The sequence below is a fragment of the Cyclopterus lumpus genome, chromosome 21 (assembly GCF_009769545.1).
Source record: "Cyclopterus lumpus isolate fCycLum1 chromosome 21, fCycLum1.pri, whole genome shotgun sequence".
NCBI lineage: Eukaryota > Metazoa > Chordata > Actinopteri > Perciformes > Cyclopteridae > Cyclopterus > Cyclopterus lumpus.
In genome coordinates, this window is record NC_046986.1 from 25,281,851 (window position 1) to 25,293,843 (window position 11,993).

The following is an 11,993-nucleotide window of genomic DNA, read 5'->3' on the forward strand; positions in this document are numbered from 1 at the left end:
GTACCACGCCCACCGGTGTTCTGCGCGCCAACGTCACACGCACACCGGTGTTCTGCGCATGGGTGTCCCATGTTGAACACGCAGCTGTTCGTTGCTCTAAATGCGTTCTTGTCTTGGTGTTCTGATGTTTCAATTCAAAGTCCGCTTCTCGCATAAGCACGGTCCAAATATCCGGATGTGACTTGACCCCCACCCCCTCATTCTACCGGGGAAGCATCGGAGGTGACTTGTGTGTACTTTGGACAGACAATATCCCAGAATTGTGAGGTCCTGTTGGCGGACCTGTGAGCCTCGCAGCACCGGGCGGTCAGTGCTCAGTGTGGCCGCCGAGAACAGTCTGATGTCGGCAGGACTTTTTTAAATGATCCGCTGGCTCTGATGTCTCCGCAGCGGTTAAACACGGTTAAACAATTCGGTTTTGGAGGATCTAACACGCAATGTTTGGTCTCAGAGTTTATTTGTTCACAGGTAACGTAAAATCATATATATATATATATATATATATATATATATATATATATATATATATATATATATTGTTGAGCATATTTGTATATATGGGTAGCAAAGCCATGTTAAATAGCCTATGCAGTAACGTCACATGAGAACGTGTGTGCCTGCGTGCACTTGGATGCCGTTGTGCGCGTGCGCAGAATAAACAGTGAGTGAATTTCCAGACCAACGAGATGATGGTTGTCTGTTGTTTTCTCCCTTCAATGCTAGCTACTAGGAGCTACTAGCTAACCAATTTGGTGACTGCAAAACGATAGACTGCTGCAGCAATGTCTACCGCTACATATATATATTGCTTGACGGAGAGCCAAATCTATAAATTACAGAAAATAAAACCTGCAGTGTCATGTGGTGAATTCATCATTATCTAAATATCAAAGATATACTAAATCTGTATGTCTTCTTTTGGGGCTTTTACTTTACATTCCTAAAAAAACGTTTTTTTTTAAATTGCCCAACAGTATATGAAGCTGAATCTATTAGTTAATTAATCAATTATTAGATTGAATTTTATATACCATCTTAAGAGTTATTGTAGACATGTTTCATGCAAAAACCACAGACTGTATATACAGTAGCTAAGTAGGCTTTAGTTTTTTAGTCTAGCTTTAGAAATATGTGCTGCTTTTTCTAATGAATTTCATTCATCTTGAATATCTTTTAGGTTTGTGCTTAAACAAAGAATGTGAAGATGTAATTGCGATGCCATTTCTCACTATTTTTCAAATTTGTACAAACCAGTCAATCAATTAGTCAGGAAAATAATCAGCAGATGAATCCATCATGAAAACAATCATTAGTTGCAACATCCGCCCCAGTTCCGTGTAGCACCGTCTGCCGGTGCTGATCCTTCTCCTCTCCTGTGAGGGACACAAATCCTTCATGGATGAATGGTTTAAATCCTTTGGATGACCTGGCCAACGGGAGTCACCGGTTTCACTAACGCAACCCCCTTTTGGCTGCTGCCTGGAAGCTGCCCCCTGCTGCTCCCGTCTCCACGATGCACAGCCTGCCATCAAGTAGCCAGACTCATGACAATTATCAACTTTCTTTTATTTACTTGTGTGCAAGAGATGAATAGCTATGAATTTCCCCTTGTATGGCAACTTGGCATACTTTACTTTTTTGGAATCAAGTATTTTAGTTTTAACATCGTTTGACAAATGACTGACAACAAAGATTTTGGGAGATGTGGCAAAAGAACTCACTAAATTCATGGCTAATGTGACTAGTTGGTTAACGCAATGTTGTCTACAACTCAATGTATCCAAAACAGTATGTATGTCTTTTACCAAAAGAAACTATGGTAGTGTAGAACCGGATGCTGTTGTATCTGGGGAAAGGCTAAAGATTGTATCTGAATACAAGTATCTAGGAGTACTTTTTGATTCCAATTTGTCTTTCAAATCCCAGGTGAAAAAAGTTTGTAATCGGGTCTTATTCAATCAATCTAACTTCCGGATCTCACGCAACTACATGTCAACAGAGGCAGCTAAAACATTCATGCATTCAATGGTTATTTCCCACATCACCTACTGTTTAACAACCTGGTCACATGCTAGTGCCACTAATCTTAAACCATTACAGTCATTATATAAGCGTACGCTCAAAACTCTTGATAAAAAAAAAAGTTCTCTCTCATCACATTCCTATACTAAAAAAAATATATAACTTGCTTAGTTGGGATAACATGATTAAATATGTGCATGTCTGTCTCATGTACAAAATTATACATGGCTTGACCTCTCCTCTCAAACAATTTGTCACCACACAAATTGGATATCGGCTCACAAGAGGTGCAGCAAGAGGGGATTGTATTATTATTATTATTATTATTATTATTATTGTATTGTCCCTCTCAGGAAAATTGCTTCTAGTCATGTTGCTTTCTCCGTACAGGCAGCAGTACACTGGAACTCCATTCCAGGATCAATCAGAGATCTACAATCATTCAATTCTTTTAAAGGTGAGACAAAGAAATGGTTCATTAGTACCAGCTCTGTCAGCGCTAGACTGTTACTGCTCCGACCCGTCCTCAGTCTGTCAGTCAATCAGTTTGTCTGTCAGTTGATGTCTGTTTTTAGGTCTGTATGTCTTGACTTTGCTGGTCGACCATTCACTCCACCTGCATGTATGTCTTTTGTTGTTGTTTACCTGTCTGTGGTTATATATTTAATTTACCCTGACATGGATGTTTTTATTCTGTCCATTTTAACACCTTATTTTCTTTTCTTGTACATTGTATATGTAATCTTATGTTTTTAGGTTTGTTTTACAACATCTGCCTCGTGGGACTACAGATGAAAAATAGCCTCTTGGCTAACTCTGGCATATTTACAGAAATGTTTATATTAATGTGCACTGTCCCTTATCAAATGAACAAATTTAAAAAAAACATGCTCTGGACCATACAACTGAATATAATGTTGCACAAATGACACAAGAAGTCCATCATTTAAACAAGACAAAATAATTTAAGGCCAGACACAATATTGAACTTGACAAGATCAAAATGGACACAGATAGCAGCATAACATTTTGATATAATGGAACTGCAAGCACATCACAGAGGACCAGTGTACAATACACAGAGCTCACCCTGAGGAGGAAATGCTTACCCTTTATGATAAAGCCCTTGCCAAGTATTTGAATTTCACTAACCAGATCTCTGAAGTAGTCACTTCATGAGGATGGCTATGAGGTCCTACAAAAGAGGGCAATATTAACTGGTTCTTTTGTATGAGCCTGAAGTAAACCCAAAGCAGGCTAGAACTAGATTTTCAAACCTTTGAAAAGTGGTAATCCATCAATGTTTAACTGCAGTCTAAACACATGTCCATGTGGAACCTTAGACCAGGTTTTACTGAGTGATTAGAATTCCAAAGTAAAAGTATTTCCCACCACCTAAACTTGGCAAGACATGTATAGCTGGAACTCACTGACAGCCAATGAAATTGCAGCATTATTAACGCTGTCCCAGGTGCTGAAAAAGCCACTCTGTTTTCAGCACCGTGGCCTCAAATATCCTCCTGGACACAGGTTCGAGTCCCAGTTGGGCCAAAGCCACACATCAATGATGAAGAGCTATTTATCAATCAAGAAAAGTGCATCCTACTTTGCTGTTTTCGGATTGTCACTTTATCATAGTGGCAGACAGATTATATAAGTACTTGATTTATTTAATCTGTTATTATATAACAGTGTTCCTTCTCATTAACATTTTAATCGCAATTACTTAAATTAAATATTTCTTTACTGTTCACATATTAATGAGACATGTAGACATTAGTCCATGACAAATATTTATTCACCACAACAGGGACAGTAAATATTCAAACAAATTCAACACAAATATGTAAAAAATAAATAATAATTATATATATATATATATATATATATATATATATATATATATATATATATATATATATATATATATATATATATATACACAAACACATATATATATACATATATATATATCCATATATATATATATATATACACATATATATACATATATATATGTATATACATATATATATGTATACACATATATATATATACATATATATATATATATGTATATATATATGTGTATACATATATATATATATATATATATATATATATGTGTATACATATATATATATATATGTATACACATATATATATACATATATATGTATATACATATATATATATATATATGTACATATATATATATATATATATATATATATATTACACATATATATATTACAATATATATATATATATATAGCATAAACAACGGTTTTGATGTACACTACATAAGGATATTTGTAGGATGCAAATACAGGTAAAATACTACACACCAGGAACTGTGGCAGTCGCCTCTGTTGACAGATGACCTGCTCCTTCTGGCATCAGACACATGAGCTCCTGGGGAACGAGCACAGGTCTCTTTACGGATGGTAATGCAGGGGCTGCAAGGAGAGAAGGATCACAAAACAAGAATCAATTCATGGTTTAATATAAGTAAAGTGAATATGACAGATAAAGTTTCAATGAATATACAGAATGTTGATACATTTACCATATACTTGTGAACCCTTAGCCTTGGCTGATGCATCCAGTGTAGCAGATGGTACTGCAACAGAAAAACCCTTGTTTGTTATTTATATTTTGACAATACACAAACTAGCCTGTCATTATGATTTAACCTAGGCAGGGGAAGCAACATGACACACTTCAAACACATGCAATCAGGTGTTAGTAACACAGCAGTTTCACATGTATATTTTTTCTTTTCATCCATATAAGAAAATAAAGACTGATACGTACCCTCATCGTGACTGGAATCAATTCATAGTCACGAGGACAATAAGTAGAACACCAAAAGACAAACATGACCAGAACGTGGTCAACATGAGACGGGATGATACAAGTCATGCTTCATGTGGGATAAGAATTCATGGTCCCAGTTGTGTCGGTCGACGGTGCTTTGGGTTAAAGACCTCTTTCTCTTCTCAAAGGCTGTCGCTGTTTGGCTGAGGATGAGGATGATGCTAAAACAGCTGTTGAACACACACAAAACAACTGAATAGAATACACACGATTAATAGCAAATCAGCTGAACTGTAAACAATTGTGAATCTTCAGCTAGTGGAAACAAAGAAATAAAAGACACCAAATGTTTACTCACAGCTCTGCACATGTTTGGAATGAGAGATACTCAGCATCACTCTCTCCAGCTCTTCATCTTCACCCATCACTGTGATGCAAACAGACAAGAGTTAGAAAGTAATTAAAGAAATATCTTCTTGTATTTGGGCTTGTATGACTTTAATCACAATAGATGATAGATGAGCTACAATGATATTATAGTACAATATCATTATTGTGAATTATTTCTGCCCTGATGATCGTAAATTGAAAATCTGATATTGTGACAGTCCTAGTAAATAGCATTTACAACGCACAATATGCACCTTTTGACGTATTCCAACAAGCAGCCCTGCACATTAAGTTTAGTTGCTGTCCTTCACCAGCAGGTGTCAGGCTTTCCATATGAAATAACAGCTACCAGAAGGGACATGTCACATCCAGTTATGGATGTGACATTTCAAAGTGTTACATAGTCCCCCCCCCCCCCCCCCCCCCCCACAATCTGTTGTCATAATGTATAATGTTTAAAGACTAATTAAAATGTCCTTTTCAATTGACCTTTCTTAGACATGGACATGGTGAGATAGTTCATTAATCATAGCATTAGACTTAAAGGGATCACAAAGTGAAACATGTCCACCTCTGCCCCGGAGGTTTCTGTTGAGCCAATGCAAATCTATCAGTATCACAGATTGGGTACCTGCGAGGGAAGGCCTGTGGCTTAAGAAGGCCTTCGGCTTTCCATCCTCACCCCCGAGAAAATCTCCACTATGCACTTCTCGAGATGCCTCTAAATTCCTGGCCAAATGAAGCCCTTTCTTTGAGGAGAGACGCAAGGGCATTCCTCATCAGGGGGACACAATACCCCCTTTCACCGTGGCCGGGCTCTGAAATGTCACAGGTGATGGGAGGAACGGTAAACACTCAATCCTCCTCCCTCCCTCCGACGTAACGCATCAGACTCAGGGAGAGGAAAAGAGAGAGAGAGAGAGATCCTGATTGAGAATGTGGTGGCTGTGGTAGAGAGAGAGAGAGGAGAGAGAGAGAGAGAGACAACCTGAAGCCAACTCAGTCTGTATCGGTTCGGCTGACTATTATTTTGGGGGATAAAGCTTCAGATAGCTGATGTTTAGTACCAATAAAATCTTCAAATTGTATGACTTTTATGACGGATATGTCTGCTAGAACAGAGGAGGTTGACAATGAGAGCACTGAATCTTGTTTTTAATAAAAATGCAAGTTCCAGCCTACATATTGGTCCGTTGAAAGAGCTGAAGGCAAAGGGGTTGGTGTTCAGGAGAAGTGAAGAAGGTTCAGGTGGCGAAAGGTCAGAAGAAGGGCTTGTACTGCCTCTGCTGGCAAGCTGGGGTAATGACTCTGTCAGAGAGACAGACATTAAGCAGTTACCAGAATGAATATTGTGTTTATATTTTTAATCATTTAAATAATGCTCTTATGTAGAGGCTTACATCCCCTATCTACAGTCAGTGTCTTATTCCAGTGCCTGATAACAGCGTCGTGATGGTTCATTAGAAACACAAACTGCCTTCAGGTTAGCACACAATGTCAAACAACAAGCTTCGCTTAGGTGGAGTTCTGCTTCTTCCAATTTAGTCTCCATCTTTGGTTGCACTGCACTTTCGGGAAGACACACATTCAAACGGTGTACACAGACAACGTTATATGACCGGTAGATCTTTTCAAACATTTCAATGCTCAAACCCATTTCATTTTGTGTATGCCCCTATAGTGGCCTGATTACACATGCAGCAGACAAGCCTTCACCTTAGCATTCATCTGGTCACTCTCCTTTAAGCTCTGTACCAACTACTGATGGATCGCTCTCGCTCGCTCGCTCTCTCTCTCTCTCTCTCTCTCTCTCTCTCTCTCTCTCTCTCTCTCTCTCTCTCTCTCTCTCTCTCTCTCTCTCTCTCTCTCTCTCTCTCTCTCTCTCATATGCTATAGTCGTGGGCTGCAAAACCAAAACAATGAGGTACAAAATGCTAAAATGCTCTTTAGAGCTTTGAGGAAGAGTAGAATCAGGTGACATCTCTCTGTCGGTGATTATGTTGTCCCTTCTGGTAGCAAAAACCAAGATGTTTTTTAATATGATTATTACTCACAGGTGAGGATGTTCCTTTGTCACTATTGGGTCTTACTGGTTGGTTGGGGGACCTGGGCAGGAGGTTGGACCTGGAAGAGATATTAGGCTCGTTGGTTAGAGCTGTGCCTCGCCTGGAATCCAGACGAGAGCAGGCGGCCGCTGCAGGGGGCGTGGCCACAAAACTGCGATCAAGACGGACAGTTTTCAGCGGCGTTCAAAGAACACAGAGGAAGTCAGTGTTCAGGAAGTCAGTGTTCAGGAAGTCAGTGTTCAGGAAGTCACAACAACAGTTGTTAGTTCCGATCTGAAGGCTACTTCAGAAGGTGATCTAGTTTAGATCGGAACTAGTTTAGCTTACAGACCAAATGTTGATAACTATGGCAGAAGAAATAGCGTTTGCATTCTTGATCGCCGATGAAATTGAGGCAGAAGAGATCCCTCTATTTATATCGTAGTATCCTACTAACAAGAGTCATAGTTTTCAGCAGCTGAAGTTTTAGTAGTGGTTGTAGTAGAAGTATCAGTGGTTCCAAGAAGTAGCAGCAGTAGTATCAAAAAGCTGGATATGCAGTAATAGTTGAAGATTGTGTCAACATTTAAAAGTTGAAATGTGTTGAAATGTGTCTGGAGATGAAGTTCACTGCACAGCATTCCAACAAATATATTTAACAGAACTAATCATCTTAACGGGCATATTAAATAAGGTTTGGGATATCTAATATGTAATCTCACAAATGGACCAAATGCATTTCCAATCTGTTGAGGTCACACAAATGGGATTTTCCAAAATAAAATAAATCTACTTTTCACAGTGGTCTAAATTTTGATATCGTTTTATTTATTTAACTATGTTATTTTTGGAACTGAGGACAAAAGATTGGCCATATTGTAGTTGTTGGATGTCATATTTATCTACACATTTATATAAATACATACATGTGAAGATAGTTGTCATTTCTCTATAAATTATTTATTTACAGATGCTAAATAAATAACCTTATACATTATTATTATTATTATTATTATTATTATTAATAACACCCACATCTTTGCACTACATGAGACAAATAGCGAACAATCGAATGTTAAGTATTACAACTACACATTAAATAAGAAAATATTGTTTTGTTATAAATGCATGTGCTTACATGTGTTGAACATACTTTTATACTGATAGTAAGATTTCCAGACAGTTTTGCACCTGGTTTTTCAAAATGGCTGCCTTAGAAATAAGCTCAACCACTTAAACCTCTCCCCATAACATTTGTCAACTCCACACATGAATTTGAGGGATTCACTAATAAAAATGTAAATTCTTGAGGAAGATCATTATTGTCTGGAGCCTGAGACAAATGTGGACACAAAATAATATTCACTAAATAATACTGGGTGTTTAAGGAACAACATGTGTATTCATACAGAGGTTGAGAGGATCCCTTCTACAGGGTCCTACAGTCCTCATCAGGTATACATGGCCTGTGTATTCCCCGACTGGGCACAGAGGGAAGGCTAATACAGCCGAGACAGTAAACTCAGGTCATGTCCAGCCTCTGAGGCTTTAAATGGACTCTTTTTAATGGTTGGGGCAATGAATGGGGCAGCAGGGGCCTCTGTGGGATAGTGTGTATTTCCAGCCGCCTGCATGGAAACTGCATTGAAAAACTTTGGTCCTGAACACATCACGCCTCCATTGTGCCTCTATGCCACATACAAGACTTGGTTTATATCACTGGAAAGCAGGTCTGGGCTTACTGGGATCTTTTAGTTTTAGCATTTGCATCTCAAGTATCCCATATTTTCTTAACGACTGGATCTGAAGCCTGGCCAAGAAACAGCCCCACACATAACCCCCATGTAAAACACAAAAATGATTTATGTTTAATCGTTGGTTTTGTACTGATATATATATATATATATATATAATTAATGAGCTTTAAAGGTATGGGAGGAGTTTAGACAGAGCCGGACAAGTGTGTTTTCAGTCTCGATGCTAAGCTATCATTCATCTCATCTAACTGTGGGCAAGAAAAGAAACTAGGAATAAATACCTAAAGTTACTCTTCCTGTCAATCTTTCTTTACACTGTGCACGTGTGTGCGCTGGACAAAGCCCATCTCTCAGATTGGTGTGGAATGCCAGTGACTAACTGTGACTGGTTTCCAGACTCCCCTCTCTTTTAGAGCCTGTGGATCTTCAGTCCAACCTTTGTTTAATTACAGAACCATACAGGCCAAGCTAGTTTGAATAGACAATTTGTATGTTTGCTAGCAGTGACTTTCTTTACTATTACTATTGTTTACTACCATTATTACTGTTATTATTGTGTTTAATGGTCACGACTGCCTTCTAGAGGATCGGCTGTAGCTCATGTGGATGAGTGGTCGTCCCATAACCACAAGGTAGCCGGTTTGATCCCCGCTCTCCCCAGTGTTGCATGTCATAGTGTCCTTGAGCAAGACATTGAACCCCCAGTTGCTCCCCGGGCGCTTCACTGCAGCCCACTGCTCCTTAATAACTAGCCATCAGTCAAATGCAGAGAAATAAAAGTTTACATTTCTTTCTTTCTTTTCTAGAGCCAGGACAAAGCCACACCTACAGTTACTGGTCACATCAATGGAAGCTTGACAGTTCTTCCAGGAACCATCTTGCCTGGCACCAACATGGAGGTCCATTGGAAAATTAGCTATGTACGTACATATGGATGAACAAGATTCTACAGCCACACCAGCAGTTGTGCTAGCATGCTCACAGTCACAATGGTAACATGCTGATGTGTAGTTGGTCATATTTTACAGGTTTGCCTTCTTATTGAGCATGTTGGCATACGAACAGCACTAAACACAAAGTACAGCTAAAGCTAATGGGAATGGCATTTGTTTTGCAGGTATTTAGACTTAAACTAAAGTATTAGGCAAAAATACATTTTGACCTGATAATGGCACGAAGACAAAAGGTCAGGCAATCACAAGTCATTAGAATTTCACAGCAATCTGTCCAATAGTTGTCCCGATATTTCCCTCTGAACCTTAAATGTCAAGCTTCATAACTATAGGGAGCTAGTCCTTGCTATCCCTTAAAACAATGATATGTTTCCATATTTACCACAACGGTGACGCTGGTATTGCTTGTGAGCCTGTGTGTGTGGGTCATCATGGCAAAATGGGGTCCTGGAGACACCTAGCGTAGCAATAACTAACACAGTGGGGGTTTTGAGTACTTTGCCCGGTGTTTATATATCTGGCTGTAGACAGATTGTGTCACTACGACAGCGTTGCAACTGTGCAGGATGCAGTCACAACACCTTACAGGCGTGTAGTTGAGATCAAAATGAAGGCAGAGTTCGGAGGTCGGTGTGGTCCAAGCAAGGGGCGCCAGACAGAAGGCTAGCCGATGCTAACAATACCATTAAAAGCAACACATATTTATGAATAAGCCAGCATCTTCTTCTACTAAATTAAAGAGCTCAAGTCAGATTACAACATTATAACCTCTTCAAAGCTAAATGGTCCCGTATGCATACAAAATCACATATGGGTTGTATTTCAACTAGCAGATGCTGTTGACATAAGACCATTAAAGTCTTGCATGAACACATTGTGTCAGAACGGAGTACAAAGCCATCCTGCAGTCAGATTAATGTTATGAACCGTCTAGTATCGAGTATTGAAGATCCATGTGACCCACAGGCGTGCCATGTTTTTGGTACTAAGCTGAACATTTCATTGTCTGTATAGTTTAATTTCTTTTGATTCGGTTTCTACAGGAAAGAAAAGTTGGCCGGTCATATTTTGCATGTCCTTTTTATATGACGCATATATGACGCTCTTTGTTAAAAGAAAGAACTCCTTGGAATAAAAGATCATTTCTGTTTGCATGTCCTTTTTATATGACGCATATATGACGCTCTTTGTCAAAAGAAAGAACTCCTTGGAATAAAAGATCATTTCTGTTTGCCCTTAAACCTAAACAGTGCTTAGGGGTGGTGTGGATACTTAGAACTGCGTATTCTGGAGAGCACAGAGGTTGATAGTCATTGTACGTAGTGGTTATCAGGCTGAGTCTAGACAAAAACAGAAATAATATGAAAGTTGGGTATAGTCTCTGTTTAATCAGCACTTTCCAGCGAGCATTTGATGGATGGTGATGTAGAGGAAATGTGTAAGTTCATCCTGTTAGGTTTACATGATGTTTAGGTTCAGTATCAACCCAAATATGCAGAAAATATACACAACAATGATGTCATGAACGTATATTAAAACAGCTTAAGAAAGGGAGCTGACATCAGACATCCCGAAATGATTCAAGTGGCAGCTACAGTCTCAGCTGACATCGTCTTAAAACTTCATTTGGTTGTTGAAGGCAACTACCACGCTCTGTCTCAGGCTGTGAAGTGAAGCAGCAGCAATCAAAGTCTCTGTATTCTGTTTTCGATCACTGTTTGAAACAGAGGGACAAGAAAGCGATCATCTGAAATTCTACAGGACACTGAACACCAAATTCCTCCACTATAAGACCCACGTAAACAGAGTGCACACTTCTGCCAAATTTCTAATAATAATAATGAGGGCCCTCTGTTATTGTAACTTGCACTCTCAGGCTAAACCAGTTCACATGTTTACTCATCTGCAACATAGGAGAAGGCTTGGTGTAGAATGGTAAGAATTGTGCAGGGATTATACGCGGTGTCACCCCCTCTGGAAGGAGGGTGAAGGGAAATCAGGAATTC

General features: G+C 39.0%; 2 long non-coding RNA genes across 4 annotated transcripts; one reads left to right on the forward strand and one right to left on the reverse strand.

The window, feature by feature from the left end:
* The first annotated feature begins 76 nt into the window (after positions 1-76).
* Positions 77-11,034, forward strand: LOC117750388. Its single transcript, XR_004611802.1, has 3 exons — positions 77-468; positions 2,413-2,479; positions 9,841-11,034. It is a non-coding gene; the product is annotated as an uncharacterized LOC117750388 (long non-coding RNA).
* LOC117750387 lies at positions 4,313-7,542 on the reverse strand. 3 transcript variants are annotated; one of them, XR_004611801.1, is made up of 5 exons: positions 7,287-7,542; positions 5,201-5,269; positions 4,840-5,072; positions 4,592-4,645; positions 4,313-4,481 (listed from the first exon to the last, which is right to left on the reverse strand). It is a non-coding gene; the product is annotated as an uncharacterized LOC117750387 (long non-coding RNA). The 3 variants fall into 3 exon arrangements; XR_004611800.1 differs by having other exon boundaries at positions 4,313-4,645; XR_004611799.1 differs by having other exon boundaries at positions 4,313-5,072.
* Positions 11,035-11,993: the final 959 nt, after the last annotated feature.